Below are 15,626 nucleotides of genomic sequence, written 5' to 3' on the forward strand. Positions count from 1 at the left end.
GAGAGCCATAGAGAAGGCAATCTAGCCATAACAGGGAGTTGAATCCTCCTACAAAGCCTAAAAGGTAAGGAGCAGGAGGAGAGGTTTAGGTAAAATGAGATGTGCCGGAGAAGGCTGATTTCCAGGTGAACCTGTAGAGCAGGGGTCGGCAACGTTCGGCACCTGGCTCACCAGGGTAAGCACCCCGGTGGGCCGGGCCAGTTTATTTACCTGCTGACGTGGCAGGTTCGGCCGATTGCAGCCCCCACTGGCCGCGGTTTGCCGTCCCAGGCCAATAGGGGCGGCGAGAAGCGGCGCAGGCGAGCGATGTGCTGGCCGCAGCTTCTCGCAACCCCCATTGGCCCAGGACAGCGAACCGCGGCCCCCATTGGCCGAACCTGCCGCGTCAGCAGGTAAATAAAACTGGCCCGAAAATGTTGCCGACCCCTGCTGTAGAGGCTGGCCTGGTACTAATGCCTGCAAACGGACCTTGCTAGGGTCAGTATGTGTACCTCCCAGAAACCAAGTCATGCAGGCCTTGCTCAATCCTGTAAGTGATTTAACCTAATGCCTATAACAGTTATTGGAGATTCTTCTAGAGTGCTATCACTGTGGGCTTTTCTATTTATTGGTATTTTAATAGTGAGTTTGCAATTGACAGCACTGCCTTTGAAATTCTAAACAGTACATTATCCTGCACAAACCTATAAATGGGTTTCTTCACACATCTTCATGCAAACAACCTCACCATTGATCAGTAAGATTAAGCTGGGCATCTTGCTGATGTAATATGTACTAAGATGGAAAACACATACTCGTTTAGGTTGCAATTTAGAGCTATCCTCTATTAGCTGACGGGAAGAAGGAATTAGAGAGATTTAGTTGCAAGTGACTAGAAGGCATCAGTCAAAATGAAGGCAAATTTAGTAGAGATGCACAAAGATGAATGCACAACCTCTGAGCCCTCATGAACAGTGCTGGATTGACAGCTCTGGAGGCTGCAATTTGCATTTATACACAGAACAGACTGAATTGGCAGCAGTGCAGTGCCCTACACTAGCCCTGACTGGGATAGATCACTTCGAGGAGTAAGAGGTTCAGGTCTTGTCTGCAGACAAAACTTTAACTAAAATCAGGTTTTAAAAGCAATTAAGCTAAGTCGGAGCAAACCCTTGCATGTGTTTACATCTGGCTTATATTAATTTAGCTTTTGTCATTCAGTTACCAAAATAACAGTAAACCAAGGAATGATTTAAGTTCAAAGTGTGTGTAGACCTTCCTTCAGTGTACAACTGGTTTATATCAATTTAGCTTAATTTGGTAATTGATTTAAACTAAAACCATATCAACCAGATTTAAGATACAACTCTAAAAGTAAATGGATTTAAGTATATCTAGGGTACACTGGTTTAACTAAATAGATTTAAAACCTGATTCTAGTTGAAGTGGTGCATTTTTTTGCGTATAGACAAGGCCTAAGTGTTTGCAGTTCTTCTAGCCCAAAAGTAGCTTGGTTCAAGGGGCCAAATGGCCATCGACTGTCACTGCCCCAGTCTGCCTTCTAGTTTCCCACTGTTACCAGGATTTAGAGAATTCAAGCAGCAGTCTAAACAAAAACAACACCACCAAAAACAACCCACACGGACAACTCCTCCGGATAACTTATTTCATATACTGGTTTTGTAAACCTACACATAGGATTAAGCTACATCAGGCAAAGCTGGCGAGTCACATACTACATTCATTTCATCAATGATATGTGGCCCACTTGTCCAATGGAAGATTAAATGGGTATAAATATACATTAGGCAATTTTTCAGGCTGACACCTCCACCATGACTTTACCCAAAACATAGAATATCAGCTATCAGGAAATATGCCCTTTAATAATATAAAGCCTTTGAAAAGTCTCCAGTGTATTTCAGATACAGCAGGAATTTCAGCAATAATTTCATGTTTGGCTTGGTCCTCATTCTCATAGTCCCTGGACTTATATTATCAGAGAATGGTGTCAAAGTTGAACATGCTGTAAAAGATAGTGCCTGACTGCGTACATATACTGTGATTTGTACTCTGCTTATATGTGCTCTGCACAGCTAATCAACTGTATCTTAGATAGTGAGAAAAATATAGGTAAGCTTAATGCCTGCAGATTCTTCAGTCTGCAGTAGAAATAAAAAATCTTGCCAAGGGTATGTCAGTTCATTAGAATTCTATTATTATATCCTTAAGTGATTCCTGTAGCAGCAGAGCGCCATGAAAAATTATAATAGGCAAAGCAGATGTTGCCCTGACATCCACTCACTGAAATCTTGAGAGCCAGTTTGGTTACAGTCCACCTATTCGTAGTGCTTTCTCAGGAGATGGGTTCTGTTAAGCCATCTTTATGCCAGGAGTGGGTGTTTATCGGGTATCTGAACTGTCCGCTTGAACTGGATATTAAATCAAAGGAGTACTGCTAAGGAACTTGAGTCAGTGAAATGTTTCATTAATATGAATAGGTGTTGTTGACAAGCTTGAGTGTATGTTTTAAGGGCAGAACTGATCAAGCCCTCCTTTGCCTAATCATATTTTTATGTGCCTTTACATAGGAGAAAGACCTGAGAAAGGAAGAAACTCTAAATACTAAGGGACATCTGCCTCTGGCAATTTCTTTCTTTCCTTCCCTCTGGGGAAAAACAGAAGAGTGCCAGTAATTAATCAGGTAACTGGCCCCCGATGGCTATTTTTATACACCACCCTCTCCACCTTTCCCCCCGAAAAGTAGCACTTGGCAGCACTCAAATTATCATGTATAGCACTGACCTTTAATATATGTGTGGGAGGGGGCGGGCGGGGGGGAAATGAAGGGGTGGGAGGGGAAGGCCAATGCTCTTAGAAGGGGACCAGCAGCTGAACTTGGAGTTTATAATACCATTTTTTGAAAGCTAACCTGCTGGGATTTAAAAACAAAAACCTACAGTAACTCCTCACTTAACATTGTAGTTATGTTCCTGAAAAATGCGACTAAGTAAAATGATGTTAAGCAAAACCAATTTCCCCATAAGAATTAATGTAAATGGGTGGGAGATTAGGTTCCAGGGAAATTTTTTTCACCAGACAAAAAACTATATATTATATAGATACACACACAGTATACGTTTTAAACAAACAATTTAATACTGTTCACAGCTATGATGATTGTGAAGCTTGATTGAGGTGGTGAAGTTAGAGGGTGGAAGAGGGTGGGATATTTCCCAGGGAATGCCTTACTGCTAAATCAGTGGTTCTCAAACTTTTGTACTGGTGACCCCTTTCACATAGCAAGCCTCTGACTGCAACCCCTCCCCCCCCCGATATAAATTAAAAATACTTTTTTTATATAATTAACACCATTATAAATGCTGGAGGCAAAGCAGGGTTTGGGGTGGAGGCTGACAGCTCACGACCCCCCATGTAATAACCTTGTGACCCCATGATGGGTCCTGACCCCCAGTTTGAGAACCCCTGTGCTAAATGATGAACTAGCACCTGGCTGAGCCCTCAAGGGTTAACACATTGTTGTTAATGTAGCCTCACACTCTACAAGGCAGCAGGAATGGAGGGGAGGGCAGATAGCATAGCAGACAGAGACGGACATACACCTTGTGTGTGGGAGAGAGAGAGAAATGCACACTGCCCCTTTAAGTAAGCTGACCCACTCTTAAGTGCATTGTCTTTTTAAGTGGATCAGGAAGTTGAGACAGCAGCTGCTGCCCCAAGCTCTCTCTGTCTCTCTTCATCTGTGTCCCCTCCCTGCTCCATATGGAGAAGAAGGGGTAAGTGGGGTGTAGGAGCAGGGAGGAGGGGAGACACCCTGACATTAGCTCCCCTCCCTCCACCCGCCCCTACACTCCCCCCTGCACAGCAAGCAGAAGGCTCAGGGAGCAGCTCCAAGGCAGAGGGCAGGAGCAGCACATGGCAGTGGGGGAGGGACAGCTGCAATTGCTAGCCTGCTGGGCGGCTGCAGCACAGGGAACTTAGGGGAGTGGGGAGCTGATAGGGGGAGCTGATAGGGGGGCTGCCGGTCCACCCTGGTTCCAAGCCCCCACCAGCTAGCTGCAACAGGGTGCTCTTCCTGCAGGCAGTGAACAAAGCAGGCGGCTGCCAAACGACATTAGAAGGGAGCATTGCACAACTTTAAATGAGCATGTTCCCTAATTAATCAGCAACGTAACAATGAAACAACATTAACTGGGACGACTTTAAGTGAGGAGTTACTGTACTGCCCCATCTTGCTGGCCATTATTAAATTACTGTTCTCAGCAGAAAGCTGCACTGATGGATGGATGGCATGAACATGATCACACCTACTACTTCTGCAGTACCAAGCTCAGTTCTACCAGTGTCAGAGCATAGAGCATGTAGACATTTCGGCAGCATGGTATTTGGTGACGAAATCAATGAACAGTGAAACTGACGTACTAGGCATGCCTGACAAGCCTCCCTGCAAAGCCATAGGACACTGCCTATGTTTTAATGACAGGCCATTGCCCAGAATCCCACAACTAGAAAGAACATAAGGGCTTGTCAGCGATAGTGTTTAGATGTTTAAAAAGATTAGGGTTCCAAATGTTGGTTGTGTAGCAGTCAAAGACCAATCATTATTATTTCGAGGACTGACCAAAAGAATGGAGAATGAAGAGTGGGGAGCCCAGAATGCAATATGCAGAGGTGAAACAGCCACACAGAATTACCTGCTCAGACACAGCAAAAAAAAAAAATCTAGATTTATAGATTATATAGATGTAAGTGGGGTCACGGGGATGAGGATGGACCCCCAATCTGAAGCCCGGGGCAGAACTGCAGCACAGACTCCACACAACTGCTTTGTGCTATTGCCCAAGATATAGTAATAGATTATGGTGAATTCTTCCCCTAACCATTTCCACTGTCACTCTCTGGCCAGCCTATGTGAGACTGGCACAGAGAAACCCTTCACAATGCACAACTGATGCAGAGAAATCTCTCCATAGCCCACAGGCTTCACTCCAGGAATAAAATCCTGTCCAAAACCCCTGTGTTAAGAGAACATTAAGTTTGCCTGGATAAAGCACTCGAAAGTCAAGAAATGCATATGCAACCTTAACTTTGCCCCAAAGAACCTTTGGCTCACTATACACACCTTCAGTACAGTTTTCACTGTGTTACTGAGCTAGCCATGCATAGTGCAGCTTTCCTAGCTGTGAACTTTACAAACTTAGCAGAAAACCCCATGCAAAATATATTGCGCATGTGCAACATGCAGTTTTCAAAGCGCAAATCAAAACCAATTTTCACCAATCACTCAAAGACACAACTTAACAACGAGGGCTTCTTGCTGCTTTAGTTGTCAAGCTAATCATAATTAGGTCACAATAGTTTGTTGTTATTTTCTTTTCTTTTTAAACGAGATTGGTGTATTTCCCCTTTCCACCCTCGCTCCTAGACTCAAAAATAGCTGGGCTGTTTTTGCCCAGACATTCAAAATAAAATGTATTTTCAGATAGAAAATAAAGCTGGTGAATTTTAACTCAAAAGGCCAAAATTACAGAAAGTTGAAATCTGGGACTAGCATGAAAACTGTTGTGACACCTTAATTATACTGGGTGCTACCATGTATGTTCTAGTCAGTACTCAATGTTCTCATTTACAAACCACTTAGGGACCAGTCCAGCAAGAAGATGAGTGCTTCCAACTTGGTGTTGTATGCCCTCAAAGCTCATTTGTATCTGAAAGGTATTTTTAACTTGGAGGATCGTGGCTTGTACAAGAAGCAAACAAAATATTTTTATTAAACAGTAATATACTGTTTTTGCTGGAATTCAAGTAAATTTGATCACCAATTTAAAAGAGTATCATTTGCTGTTTGATATTATATGAAATATTTCATTGGTTCCAAAAAATTAATCCTACTCTGAACAAAGAGCTTTTAGACTGGTTTTGCAGGAGCATGTGACATGCTCCCATCAAACACGCGAACAAACAGGAAAGCACAGATTTATTTTGCACTGTGTTTTTCTTCTATAAATTAAAGGCCATTCCCCTTTTACATGTCATGTGTATTTAATTTCACGCTATAGGGTAATCCAGTGAGAATATGGAGAGTGCCAAGAAATACTTTTCCCATTCCTTTTATTTCCTTAGGCAAATATCAAGAATTAGAGACAGAGAAAAGATGAAAAAGGGGAAGGCCAAGGGAAATACTGAAGTCCAAGAAAGTAAGACAGACCAGTCTAAACAAGGATTTTTCCTGGCCTATGCAAGAAGCAATGATTATTTATAACAGGGAAAGGCATCTGTCTTTGATTATGATTTCATGTATACTGTTGACTGTGGTGAACTTAATGTGTGCCAGAGAAGACTGTCATCCGACAGTATGAAATTCCAGTGAAACAAATTAATCTCTCTCTCTCTCTCAGGGAGAGCATTCTGCCTTCCACTAACTGAAGGACATTACAGCAGGAATTTTGTTGCCAGGAAAAATAAAAGTATAGGCTATTATGAAATACAGGAAAATCAGATTTAACTTATGAACAAAGGATAGCAATCAAAGCATATTTTAAATGTGTATTGGGATTCTTGGAAGTATACAGTTTCATCGTCTTATCTTTTAACTCAAGACTAAGCTTTGCAATAAATAATTTAAAAATGAATTCTTACCTCCATTTTTGTGTCACCTTAATGGAAGCAGCCTTTCAGTTTGTGTACATGAGAAATACATAGTTGTTAGGCCATTGGCAACAGAACAATATTTATGAATTCATGAAGGCCCCAGATAAGAAAAGCACATGGAAGTGTGCGAGATACCATATGTAAGTCTGTGGAATAAACAGACAGAATTTCTTTTAACTTTTAACCATGTTTTCTCTTGTAACAAGATATTTCAGTCTAACAATCTATTAAACTGGCATGCAAAATATTAAACCAATTGAATCCAGCAACTCCATGTATTATCTTCCCTTTCAGTGCAAACCAGAAACACCTGACTCTACCCAGCCAAGCCAGCTCACAAGAACCGAAGATAACGGCAACTAAAAGTACCTTGTGAGCAAAGAATTTTCTCATAATACAGAATCTGTGGCTTTGCAATGCTGTGCCTCGTGAAAAGCGAGAAAATTACATGCTACAGTGAGAGCAGAAAGAACCATCAAGATCAGTGATGTACAGCACAACTGCTCCAAAGCATCTGAAGAAGAACTCAGTGTAAGCTCAAAAGCTTGTCTCCCTCACCAACAGAAGTTGGTCCAGTAAAAGATTATCTCATCCACCTCGTCTCTCTAAAGCATTTGTCTCCATTCCCAGGGCTGGGGAAGAAAAACAGTTTTCAATTAGCCATTCTGGACACTTCATCCCTATCTGAATTCAAATTAATAAAGTGTGACTGTCTGCAGGGTTCCTTCTACTGCAAGAATGCTACTGCTTTCATTCCCTGCATGAAGTTTCACTTGCTCACCTCTGCACCCTGCACTGACAGCAGATCTTAAACATTAGCTACAATTACTGTCTAGTTCTGGCCTTTTAAAAAATAACTATCAATTGCCCCACAAAAGACATTTTCTGATTTGATGGACAAGCTACAGCTCAGAATGTTTTGAAGTCTGCACAGCCTGTCAGGAGGCAAGGAGCTGACAGCATCTGTTGACACATTTCTTCAAAGTAGTGTGCTGGCTTGTGGATTTGATTTTAAAATATTCTGCATTTGAATGTTGCTGAGTGATAGCATGTCAGAGGCACTGAAACTCCGGCCTATCAGTTTCCTATCAGCTTGAACAAATTAGAAATCAAGGAATCTAGATGAGTAGGGTTTTTTTTTTTTAGTGTGGTGGCAGAGTAATTATTTAAGTTTATCCACTGGATCAGAATACTGTCCAAGAAAAGCTATTATGCTGATGGAGTGGCTACATCTGGTAATGAATAATATCAATACTCCAAAATCACATCAAACTCATTTTCTCAGCGTAAAAGCAGCTACTATTTTACCTTCTCACACACTTCATTAACAAATCAGAGCATAAATCCCAAGCTCCACAATGTAAATATGGCCACAGCCAGCCACTTGTACTTCTTTAAACAGCAATTGGGAGCATCCGACCTGAGCTTGCACCTTTGAAGGCAGTGGGATTTTTGCCATTCCGCTTCAATGGGAGCAGGATCAGGCTCATAGTTAGTTAAAATAATAATAATGAATGAATGATAAAAATGTCTAGCAGGCAGTTCAAGTTAGCAGAGAGGGCTGTCACACTTCTTTATGTACCTGACACAGTGCTGAGAAATTACTATTCCTGCCTGAACTCACTGAGGGCAAGAGTTGTAAAAGAAAATGTCAAACTGAATTCCAATTACTCTCTACCTTACCCCCCTCTTTATCTGGTTCCTTAACACCTTTGAATTGATTTGCCAACCGCATTCCTTCACTGTTGCCAACACTTCTGTCTTTCAGAAACTGCAGGTGGAGAAAGGATTTTCTTGCAATATTCCTAAGTAAGAGTCCCCACGGTTTGTAAATACTGATGCCAAGAGTGACTAGTGCTTTTGGGTGAACTACAGGAGACATTTTAAAGAGGCCTGATTTTTAGAGGGCAGGAACTCAGCTCTTTCTGAAACATCAGGCCCACTTTACTCTCAGTGTGAACACTCAAACGCTGAGTCACTTTTGAAAATCTTGGCCATATTCTTTAAAATATTAACTGCATCTGTTTCGCTTTTCATATTTTCCAGATCTCTCGCTTCTTCCCTGGCTTTTTGGTGAAAGAAGACACCAAGCTAATCATTCATCTATTTCCTTCCTCAGCATGAAATCCTTAGAATGGGAACCTACATTAATTTTTTGGAATATCCCACTCTGAACAATTTTGCCCATTTCAGAATATGAGCTGATGCATACTCCCGGAGGACACTGGTTTGAGTACAAAGGCAGCAAGCCCTGGCATCGTGTACAGCAATGAACTACAACGGAGCCCCGGTTGTTCCATGAGTTAGTAGATGGTTACACACTTGTACGTGTGGGAAAGCCAAAGACATAGCTTCCAGACCTAACGTCTGGGGCTATCATTGACTGAGCAAATTAGAGACAAGATGTTTAGGGTCTAAGGAAAGAGAAGGGGTTCGCCGTGCAAGAATATCTTTCTAGATGCCAAATTACAATGGCTGTTGAAGGTGGGGAAAATAGTAACATTATCAAGGGCAACCCAATGTAACAGATCTGCTATGGAAGATTTCTTTCACATTTTCTTTGGCTCATTTATTCCTTTATTCCATTTGTAATCTATGAAATACAAAAGCATTTAAATCTCATTAAGGTAATGACAAAAGCTAGGAAGTTAAAAGTTAAGAGTTGGGGAGGATGGGTTATGCCTTATCCTTTCACCTTTAGAGTCCTAGGTTCAATCTTGTCTTAGGTCACTGGGGTAAACAAGCTACGTGGTCTCACTCTTAAGCTCTAATGAACATCTGTCCTTATTCCAGAACCACACCGTTTGGGAAGAATAGTAGTCTCAGCTGGAGAAAGATCCAAGCCCGGAATAATGAGGGCATTGCAGGTCAGGACTACAAGGACGACAGGAAAAAAAAACCTAAATGCCTTTCACAAACACTTTCCTGCAACGCACCCAGCATTGGCTGGTGCCATTACATAAGCACTGAAATTGCTTACAAAGCTTGAACACGGTAAAAGTTACAAGAGATGTGCCACACTTCATACCTGTTCAGTTTTGTCCACAGAGCACTTTCTAGCTGTCGCCAAGACATTTTAGCAAATAATGTGATTGGGAAAGATTGAGACCTCTGGAAACCAAGGTCCTCTCTTTATGTTTCCTCACACTACCCTACTAATGAACCCTAACCTTGACATGAAGGGAGCACGCCAAGGGTTAAGAAGTATTTCAGTCTCCACTGCCTGCTTGGCCTCGGGGCTAAGACCATCAATAGCGTGCTGATTAATGGCAACTGTGATTGCAGGCTTGTGACTATGACACATACTCAACAGTAGATTCTAAGGCCAGAAGGGACCACTGTGGTCATCTAGTCCAACTTTCTATATAACACAGGCCATAGAACTTCCCCAAAATAATTCCTAGAGCAGATCTTTTAGAGAAACATCCAATCTTAACTTAAAAAGTTGTCAGTAATGGAGAATCCACCAAGACCAGCTGAAAATAAATCACAAACTCATTTCTCATACATCACATCTTTAAGATGGCTATGCTTTCACTCACAGCTAACCTATCCTATGTTAGAATTTGCGAACTAGAGGTAACTTGTCTCCAAAGAAATTCAGTGCCTTCAAATGCTTGTCCTCCGTACAACCTTTCATAAACAGAGACCACCGTTGCAGTCCATCTCTCACAACCAGAGATCATGCTGTTGGTTCACACCAATATTATCGACTTCTGGCCAAAAAAAAGGGGGTAATGTTCTCTCCTTATTAACTGTTAACTTAATTAAATGTAGCGGTCCCTTTCAGTTTTCTTCAACAAAATGTGTATCATTCAACATGAGGCATGAATGAATTTCCAAGTAGAATTTCCCAAATTCAAAGATTTTAATCACTGAGAGTCATTCCAATACTGAAGGAAAATATGGTTTGAATGTGATCTTTAGTTCAAAGCTAATGTACATTCTTCATCACATGAACTCAATCATTCAATTTATTATACATCTATTTTAGTACAGGTATTTATCAGATGGACTAGATTGTAACACTGCTGGTCAATTGTTAAACTAAAATCTGTTTACTCAATCATTTGCATTTCAGCCCATCCATTGTGCTTAAAAAAAATACTTTCAAAATGTTGTTTGCAAAACTATTTCTAAATCCTGATCCCATTCAAAACAAAAGACAAAACTTCTGTTATCTTTGATTGTAGCAGGAATTGGTCCAGAGAACACGGGAATTCAAAAATATCTCAGTCATTTTTCTTTTGGTTTAAGGCAGATTTTGCACCAGGTACATTCAAAGGACATAAGATCTCAGCACCAAAAGCAAAGCTGCTTTCAGTTGTAGAAACACAAAATAAGCATCTGAAGCCACACAGACCCTTTTTTTCTTTAAATATGCACAGATTTAAAATGACCAAACGGGTTTTTAGAAAAAAAATATTCCCGACAGGTTTCATATGGTAAATTTTGAGCTTGTGAGAATTTTTATGACTAATTTATAAACCCCTGCAAATTAGGGCTTGCAATGGAAAGAGTGACATAACTTCAGCACCATTTCAGTTTCATCAATAACATAATGAGCTTTAATTATGTAATTATTTCACACTCCAACTGATTTGCAGATTTCTAGATTTGCACATGTTTTTCATGACTCTAGTTGCGTTCATAAAGACAAATACATGTTAAGAATTACTAAGTTTTCAGAATTCTTGTCTGAGTCAAAAAGTTATTTTCCTGCAAGATTCTGACTGCTCTTGCCAGCAAATTATGACAGATGTGAACAGGTTCAGTCCTGGAGTTTCTGGATCTCTTCCTTTAACAGGAAGGGCCCCCGAGACCTGATGTAGAGTAGTTTTCCACTTAGACCAAGAATTGCTGAGACTGCTAAGATTGTAATTGATATTACTGCAAATTGGAAATAAATCGCTGATTTCTGAACCTAAACTTTGGATTTCCAGTAAATGAAGAATAAGGAGGAAATGCTATTAGATAGGTCTAGGACATGCAAGGTCTAAAGACTGCAGATTTAATGTCTAGTTATACATTTTCTTTGGAAATCATTAATTATTTTGCTTCGATTAAAATTTGCCGCAGTTTTTGCAAACAAATAATTAGATTTGAACACAATCATGTTGTGTAGCCACATGAAAATAAATTATATTTTCTGCTTGCATTTCAGTTGCAGATTTAATTGATGTAACAGTGCAGAAAACTGAGACAAAATTTTATTTCTTCTGCCTTTTAATTACCATCTGCTAACATAAGATTACATTTCTTAAAGTGACTGGGTCTACCTGCCAGCTGAATTTTTCGCCTGACTTCCTCAAGCTCTGGCAGCTGCCTTCATTATTGGTGAAAATGGCATGGCAAAGCTAGCATGAAAAATGAGGCTAAGCACCTGTCACTTCATTTTTCTGCAAAGAAACAAAGAAAATACATGAAACTCAATGCTCTGTGCAGTCTATACTCAGTGACAATTTGCTGCGAAATAGAATAAAGCATCAGTTTGTTCCTGAATACAATAACAAGCCTGACATATAAAAAGCACTTCTAGCAACCCGCATATTTATTTGTGATAAACAGAAAAGATAAATCTTGAGAGTAAACGATGTGAGAAAAGGACAAAAATACGCATGAGAGATCTCACCCAGGATCACCAAATTTCTTTTGCACATAGGATCAGCTCCTAACATGGACCTTTGTGGAAAAAGAGAGTCATCAGCAAATTTCACCTAGAAGTCAGTATTAGAGACAAGCCTCTTAGCTAATTATTGGTCATGAATGAAGAGCTTCCTTTTGGGCCTCAACTCAGCAAAGTTCTAAACACATGCCTAACTTTAATCATGTAGAAAGCAACAGAGAGTCCTGTGGCACCTTTAAGACTAACAGATGTATTGGATGCATCCGACGAAGTGGGCATTCACCCACGAAAGCTTATGCTCCAATACATCTGTTAGTCTTAAAGGTGCCACAGGACTCTCTGTTGCTTTTTACAGATCCAGACTAACACGGCTACCCCTCTGATACTTTAATCATGTAAGTAGTCTCACTGAAGTAATGGGATTATTCATGTGCTTAAGCACCTCATTGAATTGGAGGCTTGATCTTTATAATGGGGAGCCAAAAGTTGGTGCTTTTAAGCAGAAAGGTGGTGTAAAGGTGACCACCACATTGGAATCAGATGGTTCTCCTGGAGCATAGTGTGAAGTCAGGGAGAACGTGTGCTTACGGGGTCAGAGAGTGGAGAATCGGGGGGGAGAGAGAGAACAAGGAGGAGGACCAAGCAAATAATAATAATTTCTCTCCCCACACATATTCTGATACAGTTCAAAAATAAAAATGGTGATGTACCTTAGAGTATCCTCAAGGTGCTTAAAGCTATCAACTCCTAAAACTATGTTATTGCAGTGCTAATGCTGCACAGAGTTAAACAAAGACAGAGGAAATGCAACCATTAAGCCTCCGACAGCGACCTCACCTGGACCACATGCATGGTATTTTCCATTCAAGTCTTTCCAGCTCAGTGTTAAATCTAGAGGTGTGTGTTCGGAAATGTGCACTAGAGAATAGCTTTGTCTACACTGGGGAATTTATTAAAAAAAATCCCACTGGTTTTAAAACCACGAGGAACTATAGGGTATGTCTTCTCTGCAGAGTTAACTCAATTTATTTACATTTTTGAGTTACTCCGCAGGAGAGAAAGAACCCAAGTTGTTAGGCCCGGCAGGGAGACTGTGTCAAAGTCCTGCCCCATTTCTGACATTAGTAAGGATGTGGTAAAAATCTAAGTAGTTCTCTACTAAGAATACGCTGTTATTTTTCAGTCAGTAAGTAAATGTGTGTGTTCATACTGTAATCATCATTTCAATAATCCTTTTTCCATATGCTGTTCATACAGCACAGGGTCAAGTATTCTCGAAATTCTTGGTTTAATTCTATGCAGTTAATACACTCATCGTATCAGCCAGGTGATCAATGAAAAAATAAAACCTATATATTTTGAACATATATTCAGAGGTTCTAATGGAGGTTCAACCAGCATGTTCATGGTATGAGATTTAATTAACTTTGTTGAAAAATTAAAGGTGGCCAATTTTGGTTTTGGGGTGGGCAAAGGCAGGAGGGTTTTTTTCATACTATGTCAAATAAAGTTGTCAGAAGAGAATCCCATAAAGAAAGTCATGATTTTTAGTCATGCTGGAATGATTATAAGAGTTTATGGGACAAATATAAATGAGGTTTTTTTTATTTCATCCATATTTATGGGCAGATAATTGAAATATTTTGCAGGAGAGACTCTGAAATACACTAGAGTGTTTACCCGGAAGCATGAAAAGTTTTATTGCTTTAATTTTTTAAAAGACATTTCTAATTTTTGTGATAATAGAAGTGAAATATTACATTAATTATTAGTATAGTAGCAATGTATCTGAACATGCATAGGAATGAAAGGTTCAAATCCAGGGCAGATAACACTAAAGCTACATGGGGAGTTATTCATTTTACTTTTATTGCAGTCTATTATAATTAGCATTTTTGAATTACAAGTTCCAACACCCAAGCCAATAAAGGATTCCTACCTCCTTTAATGTACATCTATGTGCCACGGTACAGTAACCTCAGCCTATTTTGCATCAATAGATGCAGCCATGCACCCCAGGCTTTGATCTCTTCAAATCTCAGACACTAAGCAATCTGGTATATACGAGTACTACTCCATCTTTGGATGAGACACTGCTATGGAAAACCTAGGTGCTGCAGGAAGTGGTGCTGGAGATTCAGTAGGTGGCACTCTTCCCTTTGAGATGGTACTGAACCAATGCAAGAGCACATTGTAAGGAACTATTGCTGCTGGAGATGCTGTCTGAAATTAGATGTACAACTAAGGTCCTTTGCCACTTGAAGTGAGAGATCTCCTAGCACTTTTCCCCCTCTCAAGAGTAGAGTTGCTAACCTCAGTGTCCTTGTCAAATATCACTTAGAGTAAATACATTCTGTCATATTTCCCTCTACAGTTTCAATACAATTAAGTATTCTTCACTTCATGTGCTAAAATGGCTTTATCCAATTACTGTGAATAATAAGAGTTGCTACTTTCCACCCCAGAGATGAACATAAGAATGGTCATAGTGGGTCATACCTATGGTCCATCTAGTTGGATGGCTGCAGTTCAGTGGTAGCTGAAATGATTACGACAACAATATGCTATGTGTTTGTTGTAATCCATTTCCAAAGAATAGAGAGACTTTGGATGAAACCTTGATTTAAAGGAAAGTCTTTAAAACAACCTTTCCCTATTTGCTAATACTATTTTAGGGTGATTTGGTGTGTTCAGGTTTAAGCAATAACTCTTGCTTCGTGTAGCAACTTACATTTATTTTAATAATCAGTGGATGTGAAGATAAATTTACAATATTTTTATAAAAATAGTCAAAAAGACTGAGCCAATCTCATTTTTCAATTTGTGGAATAAATATATAACAATATTATATAATCATAAATAAATATTATATAATAATAAATATTAAACTGGTGTTGAAAACTTTCAGCAGCCTTTTTACATAGAGACAAAGTCTCAAGCCAGGATCGATCACTGGATTATCTAGTCTGACCTGCTGTATATCACAGGCCACCAATATCACCCAGCACTCACACACAAAACCCAACAACCAAATTAGACCAAAGCAAGCACAACAACCCACCAGAAACTAAGGCTATTTTGTGCCACAGGAAGAGAATAGGAGGGACCAATGTGCACCAATGCTCGAGGCCCCTGCAATGGCAGGGAAAAGATTAAATGAGATATACCCGCATAATCCTGGCAAATGATGTGCACCCACATGCTGCAGAGGAAGGCGAATCTCGCCTCCCATTTGTTTTAGGATTAAAACAATCAAGTATGTAACCATATTATAGACACATTAGTTTGTGATGATGTACATGATGGTTTTACCATTTCAGTAAGTTACACAATATAGACTTCTTAATGA

General features: G+C 40.1%; 1 protein-coding gene across 1 annotated transcript in view; it reads right to left on the reverse strand.

Moving 5' to 3' along the window:
• TMC3 (transmembrane channel like 3) overlaps window positions 1-12,053 on the reverse strand; it is a 131,537-nt gene extending 119,484 nt beyond the window's left edge. Inside the window, exons 1-2 of the mRNA XM_065559335.1 lie at window positions 11,931-12,053; window positions 6,640-6,797 (exon numbers count right to left, since the gene is read on the reverse strand). The gene's annotated coding sequence lies outside the window, so the exon portion shown is untranslated. The remainder of the gene's footprint in view (window positions 1-6,639; window positions 6,798-11,930) is intronic.
• Window positions 12,054-15,626: the final 3,573 nt, after the last annotated feature.

The sequence above is a fragment of the Chrysemys picta genome, chromosome 10 (genome assembly GCF_011386835.1).
Source record: "Chrysemys picta bellii isolate R12L10 chromosome 10, ASM1138683v2, whole genome shotgun sequence".
Classification (NCBI taxonomy): domain Eukaryota; kingdom Metazoa; phylum Chordata; order Testudines; family Emydidae; genus Chrysemys; species Chrysemys picta.